Raw genomic sequence first — 18,058 nt, 5'->3', positions numbered from 1 at the left:
GGGCTACAGTCCATGGGTCTCAAAGAGTCAGACATGAGTGAGGGACTGACACTTACTTACTTATTAGGTTCTGACAATCTAATTTTTGGACATTCGAAGCAGCCATGCTGGCTGTCATTTGTTCCCACCACTCATCTGGAAGCTTATCTTTGCTCCCATATTGATTTCCCTGGCTCTGGCAGTGACCTCAGTCTGCTCCTTGTGAAGATGGGTGCTTGGCAGCATCCAGCTTTTTGTGTTTTTTGCAGATGTTCTGCCTGATGGCTCCCTGGAGGGGGCTGTATCTAGTTTAGTTAAGATAAGAAGCTTCCTGATTCAGCATAGAAAGGCAAGCAACATGGATTATTGGGAAGGAGTCAGGGATGGGGCTTATGGTGATTCACTTGGAAAATAAGATGAGTTTGAACTTGCTGATGTGTCCAGAACTGGTGGGGTGAAGATGGTCCAGGAATAGGTGGACTGTTCGATCTTTGTGGTAAAATTTGGGGCTTCCCTGGTGGCTCGGATGGTAAAGAATTTGCCTGTGATACAGGAGACCCAGGTTCAATCCTTGGGTTGGGAAGATCCCTTGAAGAAGGAAATGGCAACCAACTCCAGTATTCTTGCCTGGAGAGTTCCGTGGACAGAGAAACCTGGTGGGCGACACAGTCTATGGGATCACAAAGAGTTGGTCACGACTCAGCAACTAACACTTTCACTTTTTGATCTTTGTAGGTGTTCCGTTCTTAGGGAGTCCGTGAAAGTTCACCTTCTGAAAACAGAGTAACTCTGCTAATAGTGATCGCCATCTCTGTTAGAAAAACCTACACTAAACTCATTACACAAAAAGCAAAAATTTATTGTCATATGACTGCAGTGTCTGGAAGAAATGTTGGGCATCATGGATCATATTAAGGGTCTTCATTCAGGACCTCTGAGACAGTCTTCCTGATGGACCTTTAACAGCCTGCTTTGTCATTTGTAAAATAAGGATGTGGTGTTGAGAGGATAAGTGAGACGATGGCATGGAAAGCCCCAGCACACAGCTGGAGCCCATTAAAAGTTAGTAACTGTAAAGGACAATGGCTGTTTTCTCTTGCATCCACATCTCCCTCCTTGGTCTCCCAGCAACAGCTCCAACTGTGTTTATGGATTGTCATTCCCTTAGTCTCAGTTATGCGTCAGGCTGGGACATATAACCCAGGCTCAAACCAGTTGGTATACTGCATTCTCTAGACGTCGATGATTGGTTCAAGGTTGTCTCCAGATGGAGCCAGCGCAAACAGACAGACTGTCTTGATTTTCATAGCTGTGACTGCCAGGACAAAGGTCTCTTCCACCTTCCCGTGCCCACTGATTTGAACCTGGAATTACACAGTCCCAGGTCCCAGAAGTTTCTGATGGTCAATTTTTAGCCATGAGGGGAGAGACTAAATAAGAAAGGAGAGCACACAGAGAGGGCCAAACTTAGACACTGAAAGAGCTTGCTGGTGATATCATTTGAACCCTGGATCAGCTCATGCCTGATGCTTCAGATTCTTCTGTTCTATGGCAGGGATTTTTTTTTTTTTTTGGTCCTAATGAGTCTATTCTGGGTTTTCTTTTGTTAAAATTTTTTTTTTCTTTTTATTTATTTATTTTTGGCTGCACTGGGTCTTTGTTCTTTGTTGCTGTTCACGACCTTTCTCTAGTTGTGGAGCACAGGATTCTCATTGCAGTGGCTTCTTTCGTTGTGCAGCATGGTCTCTAAGGGCCTATGGGCTCAGTAGTTGTGGTGAACGGACTTAATTGTTCAGCAGCATGTAGGATCTTCCTGGATCAGGGATTGAACCTGTGTCCCCTGCCTTGGCAGGTAGATTCTTAACAACTGGACCACAAGGGAAGTCCTATTCTGGGTTTTCTGTTACTCAAAAGTGAAAGTAATGGACTTAAGTTGGGATGTGTTTTCTGGAAGCCATAAAAAAAAAAAAGATTCTTCAGAAAGCCTGAGCCTCTGTTCCTAATTCTTGTCTGGCTGCTAAAGAACTGGGTCCCAAATGTTGCATTTGACTAATTCCTTCCTTCTGTGCATGGGGCTTCTTGTGTTTGCTGAAAGTCAAAGAAACTGGTCCAGCCACCTGTCACTTCAAGAAGAGATGAATTATTTTTTACTACAACAGGAAAAGTCAACTTCTAAGCCACAGGCAGAGGCCCAGCTGCTCTCTGGCTCTCCCAGATCACTCCCTCACTACAGCCCCTAAACAAACAAATCTCCTTTTGTTGTCTCTGCTCCTCAGGGATTCTGGATACTTGGAGCTGAGCCAGGAAAGAGACTCCGAGGCTGGCAGGTAAAGTGACCTCCTTCCTTGGTGTGGATCCTGACCTGGTCTCTTTGTGGCTTGGCCTGATATTTTCTGAGTACAGGCGGCTGACGTCCCAAGTGGCCCCTTGCTCTTCAGCCATTGTTCAGTCCCAAACAAGCAACTCCACTGCTCTTCCCAAGTGCAGAGGGTCAGAGCCCCCAGCCATCTGCAGGACTCAGAGTGGATGAGGAAGACTGGGGTTGATCAACCCCAAGACACCTCTTTATGTCACAAAAGGACTGGGAGCGAGGGTTGAGATGTGAGGATTGTCCGAAGGAGCCTGGGGGACCAGCACCCCCTCCTTCTCTGAGAGACAGCCCTTAAGCTGTTCAGACTGAGAAGCAGAGAGTTCTCAGAGGCTTCTCTGATTAAGGTGAAACAAAAGATGGAAATGCTCTGCTGGTCATTCAGAAGGCGATGGTGTGGCTGGGGGTGTAAGAGCAGGCACGAGGCATGCTCACAGTGCACACTGAGCTACGCTTTTGGGGTTGCTACTCTACTCATTAGAAATCACTCTTCAGACCTCATTTTACCTTACTTACCACTTTGCCAACAAAGGTCCGTATAGTCAAAGCTATGGTTTTTCCAGTAGTCATGTACAGATGTGAGAGTTGAACCACAAAGAAAGCTGGGCACTGAAGAACTGATGCTTTCCAGCTGTGGTGCTGGAGGAGACTCTTGAGAGTCCCTTGGACAGCAAGGAGATCGAACTAGTCAATCCTAAAGGAAATCAACCCTGAATATTCACTGGAAAGACTGGTGCTGAAGCTCCAATACTTTGGCCACCTGATGGGAAGGGCTGACTTATTGGAAAAGACCCTGATGGTGGGAAAGATTGAGGCAGGAGGAGAAGTGGGTGACAGAGGATGAGATGGTTGGATGGCATCACTGACTCAACAGGCATGAGTTTGAGCAAACTCCAGGGGATGGTGATGGACAGGGAAGCCTGGCACACTGCAGTCCATCGGGTCGCAAAGAGTTGGACACGCCTTAGTGACTGAACAACAACAACAACCACTTCTTGACCTTTATGGTTGGCCTTGGAACTGTCAAGGCACCTGTGGGTGTCATTTAGCTTGTTGATGTGTTATGAGTGAGCATATGCTGAGGCTTGTGGTCTACTGACAGTCGACTCATCCACCATCCTGGAACTATATGGTTCTAATCAGTTTGTGTTGTGTCCTCGGGCTATGCCATTCTTTTAAAGGTCATGCCCTGCCCCCTCCCCTCCTGTTTCAGTGGTAGCATGACCACCCCAAAGACCAGCTGGTGTGGCTGGCCACTGAGACAGACCAGGATGACCGGAAGGATCCTATTAGGCTCAAAGCCCCCTTCTCCTCTTACCATGAGGGCAGGAAAGCTTCTCTTTCAGAGAAGAGCAGAGGCAGAAGGAAGAAATCAGAGAGATGAAGATGGTATCAGAAAGGGGCTCATTGTTTAGCAGAGACCATCAAACTGTCAGATACCAAGACACTATTGATTGGAAAGTTTAATGTTTGTCTGTTTCCCCAGCTCCTGCCCTCTGTCAGTCAGAGGGATGCAGGATGGCCAGAAGATTAGATCTGTCAAGGCGCAGTGGTAAAGAGTCTGCCTGCCAATGCAAGAGACACAGGAGACGCTGGTTCGATCCCTGGGTCAGAAAGAAACCTGCAGTAGGAAATGGCAACCTGCCCCAGGATTCTTGCCTGGGAAATCCCATGGACAGAGGAGCCTGGCAGGCTACGGCCCACGGGGTGGCAAAGAATCTGACATGACTGAGCGACTGAGTACACGAAGAAAGAAGTAAGCTGTGTTTTCTTATGGTTGAGCAAAGTTGGGTCAATTTGTGGCCCTAGGACATTTGTCTAAAATTGTATGAAATTATTTTAATTACACAATGCTTTCATTTATTGGTAAACATTCTAGCATACAATTTAGAGAAGGTCTGTCTGCTCCATCCAAGGCCACTCTTCTCTCCAGCAGTAGCTACGGTTATCTGTTTGGTATATTTTCTTTGTATATTTTCTTTGTATTCATATATGTAAACATACATTTTGCAAACATATGTATATATAAGGTTTTTGCCCCAAAGCTTTTAACTGCTCCCCATTTCTACATAATGATTTCTGCTTTAGCTTTGAGACCTTTCACAGCCCATCTCCTGTCTGCCTCGGCTTCTCATCTCCCCATCACTCTCCAGGCAAACTGGGCTATTTGCTATTCTGAGAATGTGTCTTGTTCTTTTAACTCTCTTCCCCTTTGCACGTGCTCTTCATTCTTCCTAAAGCGAGCTTATCCCCTTTGAGATGTCAAACTTCTTCAAAGTCTGGTTGAAACACCACCTTCTCCTGAAGCTTTTCTGTGCCTCCCACTCCTTTCACTCATGTTATCTGGTAAAAGATATGCAGATGAAGGCATCTGCCTGAACCATAGCAGCTACCTGCTGGCTTAACTGGGTTACCGCTAATTAAAATCACAGGACAGCTAAATTTAATTTTTGACACTTGATAAATGCCAAACATCAATGGATTTTTCATTAACATACTGAATAGCAATGTCTTTCTGTCACTGTTATGAAGACACTTTCCTAATTTCTTTGAGGTGGTTAATCTTCTGTGCAGACATTGGAAGGGATTGAATTTCCTGCCTCTCTTCGCTCTTGTCATGTCAGTGGTGTAAAATGATTCGAAGAGAAGTAATTGCCCTGAGCAGTGATGTCTGTTTCACCTTATTCAGGAGAGGCATAAATGAGATAGTACAGATGTCCTGGGCAGGGGTGGGTCACGGCCCCCACCTTCTATTCTCCTCTAAACAGATCTAAAGGAAAGTATTTGCATGGGAGGTTGGACCCCATTCCGTGGTTAGATTTGGGTCCCTCCTCAGTTTCCACAGAGACAGATGTTGAGTTTGTCAGGTCATATTTTTGCAGCAATAAAGGGCCATCTCATTAAATTCAACTCAGCCGCTACGGGCCATATATTCATGACATCCCAGGCTGAGAACATGTGAACAGAAGCCTACAAAGTAATAAGAAACAGTCCTGAATGTGCAAAATGATGCTGATTCTGGTTGTCTACAATTACCACCATCTTTCCTGGATCTTTGCTCAGTCAGTTGATATGTTATCACATCAGATGCTTCCTCCCAAGAGGCAGGAGAAGTAGGCCGGAATCCGGGGTACCCTCAGAGTGCACACACTGAGAGAAAAGCAATCAAAGCATTGGCAGCCTGCTCGGAACAAGCTAAGCGGGTTCAGCACAAACCTGAGAATGGCTTGGGGTTATGTTAACAGATGGTAGAGAGAGGGCAGAGCGCTTCACCTCCCATTTGGCGCCTGTCACCTGGCTGAGAAGACTAATCTTCTCCAGTAAAAGGGTAGTGCAGACTCTTTGTCCAGAGGAAATTGCAGACAGAGCTATGAGCGGAGTTTGGACAAGAGCCTAGTCTCTGTGTGTTTTGCTGAAGGATGGGTAGCTTAAACTCTTTCAGGAAGCAAGGGGTTAACCTATTGTTAGTCCAAGGAAAGAGGGTGAGTGAGAATACTCAGTGCCTGTGGTTGCTGGCACATTCATGCATTCATGCCACACACTTCTTTTTGGTCTGTATGACCCAAGGGTGCAGAGAGGAGAACAAGGATCTCGGACAAGAATAAGATGACCTGAATTCAGACCTCTGGGCAAGTCACAAACCCATTCTGTTATTGTCAAGGAACTTTTGGTTACAAGGACCTGAGACTCATTTATGCTAAGTCAGGAGGAAGGGTGAGGCAGTTAGGAAACCTGGAGTCACACTAAGTATTTCAAACGGAGGGGATTTAATGTAGGAGATTAGGGGGTGACAGAGGATAAGATTGTTGGATGGCATCACCAACTCAATGGACATGTGTTTGAACAAACTCCAGTTAAGTTTGAAACTATCTCCAGCAAACCGCAGGAGACAGTGAAGGACAGGGAAGCCTGGTGCACTGCAGTCCCTCGGGTCGCAAAGAGTCAGATACGACTTGGCAACTGAGCAACAACGATGTAGGAGATGGGTTACCTGGATATGGGAAGAATGAAAGAGCACAAGTGCGTATACAGAGGTGGCTCAGAGATTAGTACCTGCAGGAATCTGTGACCTCCCCTTGGGCCAGAGAAATAAAAGGGAGAAGGTGGTGTTGCCAGGAGATTGGAGAAGGGCTCTGAAGGGGCTGGGTCTCAGGACCGCTGAGGCGGCAGATTCACATGTGTTTTCGGCCTCGTTGCTTGTCATCACAAAGGCTTGTCCCTTTGGTCACATTTCTGAGCCCTTACCTCTGGACCTTTCTCTGGCACCTTGACCTTTGCTTTCAAGGGCTTGGATAGGACAGTGGGCTGAGTTGCTGCATTGGATGGACACAGGAGACAGACACACCGCCCCTGAATACCTCATCTGCATTGTCTGCCCTTAGCAGACTGTTTCTCTAAAATTCTGCAAATGCTGTTAGCCTGGGCAGCCTGGATGTAAGGGATTAATGTATTCATTTAGTCATTCACTTAGCTGTCCACACATCTATCCATTATTTGTCTCTGTCGTTGCTGTTGTTCAGTCGCCAAGTCGCGTTTGACTCTTTGCAACCCCATGGACTGCAGCACATCAGGCTTCCCTGTCCCTCACTATCTCCCAGAGTTTGCCCAAGTTCATGTCCGTTTGTCTCTTTACTGAAGACAATATAGAAAAATGGTTTATGTTACAGGTTCTGATCCTGTTTTCCCAGCTTACTAGCTGCCTCAGGTCTTCACCTAAGAAGTGAGAAAACACAGTACTGATACCTGCCTTCCAGGGCTGTTATGAGAATCCAGTGGATAAGGATGTAAAGCATTTGCCCCAACACCTTGTAACTACGCTGCACCTGTCCCAGTTTTGTTATTGTTTGCTGGTGGTAGTTGTTAGTGTGTGTTGGGAGAAGCTTAGCAGATGGTCTTTGTCAGTTTTTAAGCAAAGGTGGTAAGAAAACACAAAGTTTACCTATTTCCAGAGGGCTCAAGTTCCCAAGGGAAACAAGATGCTTGCTTCACTGCTGTTTCAATATTGGTTTACGACGTATTATGTACAATCTGTGTGCTCGTAAACTTGACGTCATTTACTTAATCTGCAAAGTCTTTTGCAGAACACTCTGAAGAGTCTCATTCCACAAAGGAAGAGCCTGGGGCTCAGAGAGGGAAATGGTTTTGCTGAGTTTGCACAGCTGAAGTAGGGGAGGGAAGTCACATTTGGGGCTGCCCACATCTTGACCATCACAAGATCCCCTTGTGACCCCAGCCTGGAGGCCACAAAGCCAGCTCAAGTCTGAGTACATATAACAAGGGCCTGACAGGGACTCCGCCAGGTTTGAGAACTGCTTCAAAGCCAAGGCTAAGACACATGTTCTCTGGGATGTCTTTCAAACAAGGGCTTCCCTCCCATGAATCCAAACAGCAGGGCTGAGGAACACCACAGACTTGATTAGCTTCAAAGAACACACTTGAAGCCATTTCCTCTCCTTGTTTGAACCATCAAAAGGAACTTTCCGGTTTGAATAGCAACTTCAATTCTCCGCCTTAGTCTGTAAAGGAAGAACGGCATTCGTTCAGACAGTCGGGTAGGTGATTTCATCCCCGTTTTTCAATTTCAAATGAGTTTTCTGAAGCTGGTGGCTGCCTTTGGTGGTCAGAGTACGTTTGAAGTCCAGAAACTGTAAGGGCTGTGGCAGACTCTCCAAGAGGGGAAGAGCCTTGGTGTCTGGGCTCCCAAGGACTGTTTCCTGCTTCCAGAGGGGAGAAGATGACGGACAGCTTTGGGAGTGTGGGCGGGGCTTCTGGGCCCAGGGACGAACCAGTTTTTGAAACTTCAGCCCTTCATAGGTGACCTTGTCAAGGTGAGGGTCTCTTAACCTGGTCCTGGGCTTGGCAGAAACTTCTCCCCAAGGGCGAGTATGGGAAATTGTCCATAGGAGAGAGCAGAAAGCGGGCCTCTTTTGTCTAGTCTACCACACTGAGTTGTCACTGGTGGAGTCAGAGAGAGAGAAAGGTCACTGATATGTCTGACTTCTCAGAGCAGAGCCCAGTTTAAACATCTAAAGTGGGGGTTAGCAAACATTTTCTGCAGAGGGCGAGAGAGTAAATATTTCTGGCTTTGCAGGTCAGAAGGCATCTGCTATAACTGCTCAGTTCTGCTGCTGCAGCCAGAAAGCAGACACGGGGACTACGTCCATGAGCGAGCGTGTTCCAGGAAAACATCAGTGGACCCTCCACAGAGGTCCCCATCTTAATTTCATGTCATTTTCACATGTCACGAAATTGCATTCTTCTTGTCATGGTTTTGGCCAACCATTTCAAAGTGTGAAAACTGTTTTCATGGGTCACACAAAAGCAGGTGGCAGGCTGGATATGGCCTGTAAGTAAGTGATAGCTTGCTGATCCCTGATGCAAATGATGAAGGGGGCCTCCCGTGCCTTGGGCCAGAAGGTGCCAACAGACTGTGGCCAGAGCAGCTTTCTTGGGGTGGAGCGGGAGGGAGGGCAGCCTGTGGCCAAGAGATGTAGGGAGAGAGAGGCAGGAAGGAGGGGGCAGAGGTTGATTCTGGCTTGGAAACATTTTCTGAAATGAGACACGATTTTGCTCAATAAAACTTTTTCCGGGGTCCCTGGGAAGATCCCTTGGAAAAGGGAAAGGCTACCCACTCCAGTATTCTGGCCTGGAGAATTCCATGGACTGTATAGTCTGTGGGGTCACAAAGTCTCAGACACAGCTGAGTTCCATTTAAGTCCTGTGTTTCCTTAAGACTGTATAGTGGTAAACCTCTGCTGCTGCTGCTGCTAAGTCGCTTCAGTCGTGTCCGACTCTGTGCGACCCCATAGATGGCAGCCCACCAGGCTCCCCCGTCCCTGGGATTCTCCAGGCAAGAACACTGGAGTGGGTTGCCATTTCCTTCTCCAATGAATGAAAGTGAAAAGTGAAAGTGAATCTCTAGATGCTTACAACTAAACCACCACCACCACCACCAACAGGAGGTTTTCATGATCACTGTCCTTCCTCTCACTTCATCCCAGTCCCTGGACCCCTGGTTATTATGGTCTACAGGGTAACAGATGGGAGCACAGCACCGCGGAATAATGTAGCAAGTGCAGGCTGAGCGCACAGGAGAGAACCACGGGTTGGTTGGGAAGGTTGGGAAGCCTTGCTAGAGGAGGGCATGTCAGAGGACCATGGACATCTGAGAAGGAATGTTAACAGAGAAGGGAGGGGAAGGGCAGGCATCTGGGCAGAGGGCTGAACTTCAGTAAAGTTAGGTGAGATCCCAAGGAAAGAGTCTCTTCTCACAGATGGATTTCATGGGTCTACTGACTGAACTCACTTTTATTTTCTACCCCAAAAGAAAAGCTACAATTAGGTTTCTAACCTTTGTTTCCTTGGGCCACTCAAGTATTTTGAATCAATGTTCTTTAAACCATTTATTTTCTTGAAGTGCCAGAAACAATGGGAAATTACAACATTTTATTTAACTAGATTTGTAAATTAATGGTTTGCTGACTAAATTATTAGAGTTGAATGTCCATGTCTGTAATTGATACTTGCAAAGCAACCCTAAGCTATTCTCCTAAAAGAAATGTCAAAAGACAATTTTCCCATGGTGGACACTTGTGGGAACTCTGGGCATTCATCTTCCACTGTCTAGAGGTCCTGAATTCTGCTTGGGGGTCCATATGATTCTGGTGGAACTGACTACCCTCACTCCCAGCTTGATTCAGGCACACGATAGTGTAGGATAATCAGTGCATTTCATCTCTCTGTCACAGTTCAAGTGTGACTACCTGAGTGGAAGCTGGTCAGTCAGATCTAATCTCAATACTCCAGCTGGAAAGGTTGGGACAGTGGCATCCTCCCTGCCGAGCAGGGCCCTGTGGATAGAGGCTCACCTCCCTGGATTGCTACAGCCCCAAGGGAAATCAGACTGAGGATGAAACTGAGCCAAGTAAATAGCAGAAATAAATGGCACTAGGGCCTTGATATCACCATGGACCCCTGGATCAAACTGAGCCTAAAGTCTGTTTACCTCTGGACTTTATGTTTCTGTGAAACAATAAATTTCCTTTATCATTTAAGCCAAGTTGAATTTGCTTTTCCATTCTGAACTGAGACAATTCTCAAGGCAGAACTGGATTTGTGTCCCCTCATGCTTTGTAGAGACTTGTGAGTACCGAACTCAGAGTTTGAGAACTCAGCTGATGATGCCTATATTATCCAGATCTTGGGTTACATCAGTAATAATCTGGATCCATGAAAGTATATTTAGTATTTGCATGAAAAGAGACATTGGCAGTGCAGCAGAGAATCAAAAACGTGGGGTAAGCTTTCTCTTCTGCAGTGACGAGAATTCAGAAGAAAAACAGCTGTGATGTTTTTATTGGGATTTGGAATTAGAGCCAAACACACAACTTTCCCGCTGGGCTGTGCCAGGCAAGGTCTGACAGGGAACGCGTGGCGCCGGCTTTGTGAACCTCAGTGGGGTTAATGAGAGACATGGGTTTCAGGAAACCAAGTCTTTAAAGGCCCGAAGAAGGCAGCAGCAGTTCTTTCTTTTCTTCTGATTCTAAAAGTACTGTGTGATTATTGTGGAAATTTTAGAAAATGTAGAAAATATATATGAACAAATAAGTAGCAAACATCCAAACTCAAGAACTCAGATATTTTTTTTTCTTTAATACAATTGTATGTCATGGGCATCTAGCCGCTCAAAAACATCCTTGTAATCACTTTCAGTGACTGCATCGTATTTCACAATATAGGGAATTTTCTACACACAACCGTATTCCTTTCACGGAACATTTAAGCAATTTGTTGTTTGTTGCTTTCTCTTCGAAATTACACTGTCATGAACTTCTTTGAGCAAAATCCTTGTCCACATCTCTAATGATTCCCTTAGGCTAGACTCCCAGAAGGATGATTATCAGGCTAGAAGTTTTGAATATTTTTGAGGTTATGAATGCATTTTTCCAAATTGCTCCCATTAGCCCTGCATGACTGCTTATAATGACAAAAATTCAAAGTGTATCACTTCTGTGGTCAGAGGTGGGCGAACCAGTCAAAATCAGTTAGAGTCAAGAGTCAGGTCAATGACTGAGGATCAGCTCTGCCGCAGGTGCCAAGAGGTGGGTCACCAGGTGGTCTCACCCAGTGGGCTGGGGAGCAGACAGGCCACGTGCAGAATACCCACAGGGAAGAGGGACTCCCTCTCAGAACAAAGGCTTAACAGGGTCCAGCAGCTCCAAGCTTCTTCACAGTCACTCTCTTCCCTTTCATTCTGCCTCACTTCTGGGTCCATCCACAAGGCCACCTTAGTCCTCTGACCTTGCTGACAGCTCTGGTTTCCTTGGGGTGTGGCCCACAGTAATCGCCGGGACCTCGTTCATGGCTTTACCTTCGTTTGCCTAAGATACTTACCGAGTCATACCAAGGTATGACCCGGGAACCCTCCACCCCAGCCCGCCCTCTGAGCTCACCCTGCTTCCTTGAACTGTGACAAGATGTGTCCCAGACCCATCATGAGTCTAAGGGACCCATGATGCTTGGAGCAGTAGCCCCAGCCAGGCTGGATGGCCGGTGCCATCAGTGGGCATCAGCAGGAGAACAGCAGACGTGAGGCAGCCTTCGGTCCTTGTACCTGCAGGATTCCACTGCTTGGGAGGCAGCCTCAAGGGGCAATGCTGTGCTGACTGCAGCGCCTCCTTCTACCATCTTTTGTGTATGTCTATGCTTAGTTATGTCTGACTCTTTACAGCCCCATGAACTGTATAGCCCACCAGGCTCCTCTGTCCATGGGATTCTCCAGGCAAGAATACAGGAGTGGGTTGCCATGTCCTCCTCCAGGGGATCTTCCCGACCCAGGAATCGAACCCTCATCTCCTGCATTGGCAGGCAGATCCTTTACCATTGAGTCACCAAGGAAACCCATGGGAGGGATGGTTGTAGATGAGTAACTGCACTGACACGTTGCTGCAGAACCAGGGGACCCATGGAGCCCAAGGTGCAGCACTGGGGGCTTAATAAAGGGGGCTCGCGTCTGCGTCTATGGAGTGTCTACTCCAAGTCCTCTCTCGGGGCTCTTTGTCTCCAGTTACAGCTTTGTTCCAGCCTGAGTGACAAGTTGGAGGATGCTCACATTATTTTGACATCTGGGCCCTTTTCCAGGAGTTCAAGGGCTGATCTAGACACTGGGCAGGTTTAGTAAATGAGCATCTGCAAAATCCACACTGTGGGGTGGGTGGAGCATCCTCACCAAGGTGCCCAGGGTGCTGGGTGGAATCAGAGCCCCAAGGCAGGAACAGAATTTCCAGGCAGCAGCTGCGGCCGGAGGCCTGCTGGGATTCAGCAGAACGGAATAACTTTGCATACTGAGTGTTAAGAGCTGCAAAGAGCAAACTGTAAAGTGCCCTCAAACATTAACTTTTCCTGCCCTGACCTCACCTGTCAGGTTGGTTGAAGCCCTTGACTCCAGGAGGGGTGAGCTGGCTGGAGGTGGCTGAAGTCCACAGGGGGGCCCAGAGCCTCGGAACTTGGCAGAGAATTCAGGCCCAGTCGGAAAGCAGTGGAAACAGGCCACAGAAATCAGTTCTCTCCTTGCCCTCAGGAATACCAGCTCACAGATGTCTCCTTCCTCGGGGCAGACAAGCCTGATTCCCTCGACAGCTTGGAACTCGCCAGAGGAGCTGAAAGTCAGAGGGAAATTAGGTCTTGGCCCCACAGTGGGAACGGCCCTCTTGCTTTACGCACTCCATATGGTTTAATAATTTGAGATTTCTTACACGTCTCCAGGGAAGGCTGGAGGGGTTTTCATGCTCTTTCTATGGTTTTTCCAATGTGCATCTCCTCTCATCAATTAAAGATGGGGTTTACTCACTGTGGTAAGCCGAAAGAGAAAAACAGGTGCAGCGATATAATATTTCTCTTTAATTACTGTTTATGAAAGAAAAAAAGCACATGAGTGTGGATATTAATTATTCCGTATTGTTAGACCAGGATGAACTACCTGCTAATTTTAACTGTGGCTTTTATGTAGAGGCTGTTGCTCAACATCTTATTAATTCGAGTAAATAGTAATAAATAGTTCTTACCCCTCCCTCCACTACCCTCTACCTTTCACCTCTCTGGCCTTGGCCTCCAGCCCTTATGGGACAGCCTCTTGGGGTGGGGGAGGTGGGGGGTTTCTTTTTTCCTTCACTGTGTGGTGTTGGGCCTGAGTATAACAACAAAGCCTCCTCCTCTGAAGAAACACTTTTTGATTTCAAGGCAGTGTTTCTCCCTCCACTGTCAGTCAGTGGTGGTGCCCTGAGACTACTGTCGAAACACAAGGAAATCTTTTCTGCTCTTTATGTCTATTTCCATACCTGACACATTCACCTCATTTGGTAACTTCCTTCTCTCTAATTCCCCCTCCATTCCATGAAGGGCATCTATGAGTGTCCAGTGGCCCCCTGGGCAGATTAGCATGCTGGAGATGGGGGTCCAGAAGCCCCCAAAGGTCTCACTGATTGCATCCTCCTGGCTTATAAAGTTGGGATTCTGCCCCAAGTCACAGTGGCCCCGGCAGCAGAGGAGGAGAGACAAGATGTGCTGGTCTGGCACATTCTCAGCAGAGTCCATTTGGTGGAGTGCAGCCTTCCTCCCTTCAGTTGCAGGGAGAAGAGAAAAGGCATTCCAGGAACCTGGACGCTGCTGGTGGCTTGGAACTCTTGAAACTCACTGTCTATTGTGTGTAGCAACGTAGCCAACACTTACTGACTCAAGACAACCACTGATTTATGACATCTCACCATTGTGTGGTCAGGAATCAAGTCAGGGCTCAGCTGGGAGGTTCTTCATCTCCACATGAGTTAGTTTGGTGTGACTGAAGGCAGCTTCTCTCCCAGGTCTGGCTCCTTGCCTAGGGGTGGGGAGTGGGAGGAACAAACTAGGCTCAAGGATGTAATGTACAACACGAGGAATGCAGGCCGTCTTTTGTAATAACTGGGAATTGAAAGTAACCTTTAAAGATTGGGTAAAATTAAAAAAAAAGTCCATAAAGATCTATTTAAAAAAAATAGCCCAGATCAGGGTCTGGCATCCAGAATATACATTATCTATGAAATTTTTGCTCTAAAAATGGCTGTTTAATGAGGTCTGTATTGTGTGAAGACTCAGTGAGGTTATGCATGTTTCTTGCCAACATGGTGATTCAGTCTATCTATTTATTTGAAGGGTAGGAATAGAGACACACATGTAGAGAATGGACTTGTGAACACAATGGGGGAAGAAGAGAGCGGAACAAACTGAGAGAGTAGCATTGACACACATTACAATGTGCAAAACAGATAGCTAATGGGAAGCCACAGTATAACACAGGAAGCTCAGCTCGGGGACGACCTAGAGGGGTGGGATCTGGGGTGGGAGGGAGGCTCATGAGGGAGAGCGTATTTGTATACTTGTAGCTGATTCACGTTGACGTACGGCAGAAACCAGTACAATGTTGTAAAGCAATTATCCTCCAATTAAAAAAAGGAGAAATAAAACCATGCAGGCTCAGTCTCATCTGTGGGTCATGAAAAAATTTTAGTGGCATTGTACAAATAGAATAGAAAAGGAACGAACAGAATACAAAACATCAAATTGCATCCTGTATAACAGAGGCAAATAGAGGTTTTCAAAACTTGTTTCAGTTTTATATGTGTGTGTGTGTGCGCGTGTGTGTATTTATAGGTCCTGGATCATGATGTGAAATGTGTTGTTTCACTTTAAAAATAAACTTTGTACTTTGTACTGAGGTTCTTGGTCAAGACTGAAAATTTCAGGGAGTGATTGTGCCACGTTTTTGCCACCTGCAGTGTGCAGTTGTCATTCACAAGTACAGTCCTTATTCCAGGTGTATCTGAGAACTTGGGGCTAGTACAGAGGAGGAGCAGCTTAGTAAATATGCAAAATCCACAAGGATCCTGGCCTCAGGGATACTTGACTGTCAAAACCAATGAAGAAAAATTGCCTGGCAAGCCCAGCATTTTTCCTGGTGTCACATAGAGCCCTGAAGATTGGATTGGTAGAAACCAGCCTCTGAAAAGCCCATCCATCCTCCCCACTCCTATTCCCTGAGTGTCTTCAAGGTAAGTAGTGGTCTCTGGACCTTCTCCTGGTACAGAGAGAAGCTGACCTGGATATGGGATTGGGGCAAAGTGAGATCATGAGGGCAGACATGTGCTATCCGGTCTGCTGAGGCCTCTGACTTTACCCTGAGAACGGCTCCTTTCTGATTCCAGCCATGGGATTCCCCTGGGAGCTGCTGTAGGTGACTCCAGGACTTATGCCATGGATTAGAGGTCCCCAACCTCAGGATCTAATGCCTGATGATCTGAGGTGGAGTTGATGGAATAACAATAGAAATAAAGTACACGATAAATGTAACACACTTGAATCATCCCGAAACCACCCCCTGCTCCCCAGTTCTGCAGGAAAATTGTCTTCCATGAAACCAGTCTCTGGGGCCAAAAAGATTGGGACTGCTGCTAGATGACTGTGTTGATTGACTTACAATGACCAATCAGAGCTCTTTCCTGGGTTTTTTTTTTTTTTTTTTAAGTTTAGGGTCAGAAAAGGCTTACATCAACCCCTTCCCAGTGGTGGAAACCCTGAGAGGTAAAACTTGAGAGCCATCATCTCCAAATGTCCCACTGATGGAGGAAGACTATAGGGAGAGGGGACAGAGCCAGCAAGCAGAAGACGCATGGAGAGAAACCTAGGTGTTCGAAGTGTGTTTTAGTTCCCAGAGGTACTTGTTCGTGAAACCCAGCTGCTGCCAACCTCGCTTGCAGCACAGATGTTCAACCTCACAGCCCACAGAAGTCCATACATACGTTTTTTGCCTAAACTCACTTGAGATGGGTTCCTGTCTCTGGTACACAAGAATCTTTCCTAAAAATATCTCAAAGGAAACAAATTGGTGGAACCCAAAGGAGTGACTCTGAACAGAGTCCTTTTTTCTGGGCCTGTATTCTGCTGCCAATAGAGGCTGCCCACCCCCTACGTCTCTCTTCCTGCCCAGACATCTGCAGGGTACTCAGCCCCAGAAACAGATGCTCATCAGGGAGAGAAGCACCAGCCAGCGCACACACTGACTTGCCAGCTCACATGCTTTGTCTCGACAGGAACAGTCAAGGGCAGCCAGCCCTCCCCTGACGGGGCTCCTCCAGGCCCCTTCCATAGTTAAATGCCATGATCGCTACTGTGCCAGGGGCTCCCACATCAGGAGCCTTGGATTAAGTGATTCGTCTCCCTCCAACACAGCTGCTCTCTGGTTCCTGTCTGACAAATGCGGTTCATTAAGGCTGACTAAGATGAATGTCCTTGTTTATGGAAGTCGGCTAAGTGCTATTCTCAGGGAGCCAGTGGGCCTGGATCCGAAACCAGGTGTGCATTGGGTGGCCTCCACAACACTCCCTCTGAGCCACGGGCTAAGTAAGGTAGGAGCACCAAGGCCAAGTATATGCGTGTGTGTGTGCTAAGACATTTCAGTCATGTCCAACTCTTTACCACGCTATGGACCGAACCTGGCCAGGTTCCTATGTACATGGGATTCTCCAGGCAAGAATCCTGGGGTGGGTTGTTATGCCCTCCTCCAGGGGATCTTCCTGACCTAGGGATTGAAACTGCATCTCCTGTAGCTGCTACCTTGCAGGTGGATTCTTTACCACTGAGTTGCCGGGGAAACCCAAGTATGTGCTTCTTGCCAAAGGTAGGCCCCACAGGAGTTTCAGGCTTGGGGTACAGTAAAACTTGGTAGCTGATGGCAGATTCTATCACTGCCCCCATCTAAGAGTCAGCTTAATTTTTCAAGGTGTACCTGCAGGACACCCACCAGTCAACATGCCCATCTGGGCCACTCACATCCATTAAGCAACTCTTTTAACTGGGATAAGCAGAGAGTGGAGAACTTGGGGGGAGGGCAGTCTTGGTTGGCTGGGGCTATGTCTGACAAATTCTCATGGACTGGCTGACAACAGAAATTTGTTTCTTACACTTCTGAAGGCTGAGAAGTCCAAGATCAAAGTGCTGGCAGATTTGGTGCTCTTTCCTGCAAATGAGCATCTTCTTGTTGTGTCTTCCCATAGCAAAGAAAGCACAAAATCTAATCTCTCTCTCTTTTTAATATTTATTTCTTTGGCTGTGCTGGGTCTTAGTTGCTGCATGCAGGTTCTTTAGTTGTGCATGGGAACTCTTAGCTGTGGAATGTGGGATCTAATTCCCCGACCAGGGTTGGAGCCTGGGCCTCCTGCTTTAGGAGTTAGGAGTCTAAGCCACTGGACCACCAGGGAAGTCCTTAGGTGTGGTATTTCATCAGGCTTCCTGGGCCCTCAAACACAGGTCAGTAGGCCTCTCTAAGACCCCCCACCCACTTCCCTACCACAGAAATTCTAAGGCTGGTCAGAGGTTTCAGCATAAATTTTGTTACATGCAGAGCATGTGGGCCACAGGAAGTCCAACTTGACCAATGGACTCCTCTTCTAAATCAGTCAAGCTGTTTGTGGGTCAAGGTCAGGGTGGGGTGGGCAGCTCAAGGGGCTGACCAGAGAGACCAGAGATGGGAAGAGTCAGGGATGCGGCTCAGCAGAGTCCATGGAGAGAGCAGGGCTAAGAAAGCCTCAGAAAGCACACACCAACCCCAAGGCCACCCAGCAACAATGGCTCTGGTGGCTGACACACTCCTGGGACCGGGAGAATCCCTTCATGTGCGTTTTG

Source organism: Budorcas taxicolor, chromosome 19, assembly GCF_023091745.1.
Source record: "Budorcas taxicolor isolate Tak-1 chromosome 19, Takin1.1, whole genome shotgun sequence".
In the NCBI taxonomy this organism is placed as follows: Eukaryota; Metazoa; Chordata; class Mammalia; order Artiodactyla; family Bovidae; genus Budorcas; species Budorcas taxicolor.
Note: the sequence above shows the minus strand (reverse complement) of the source record.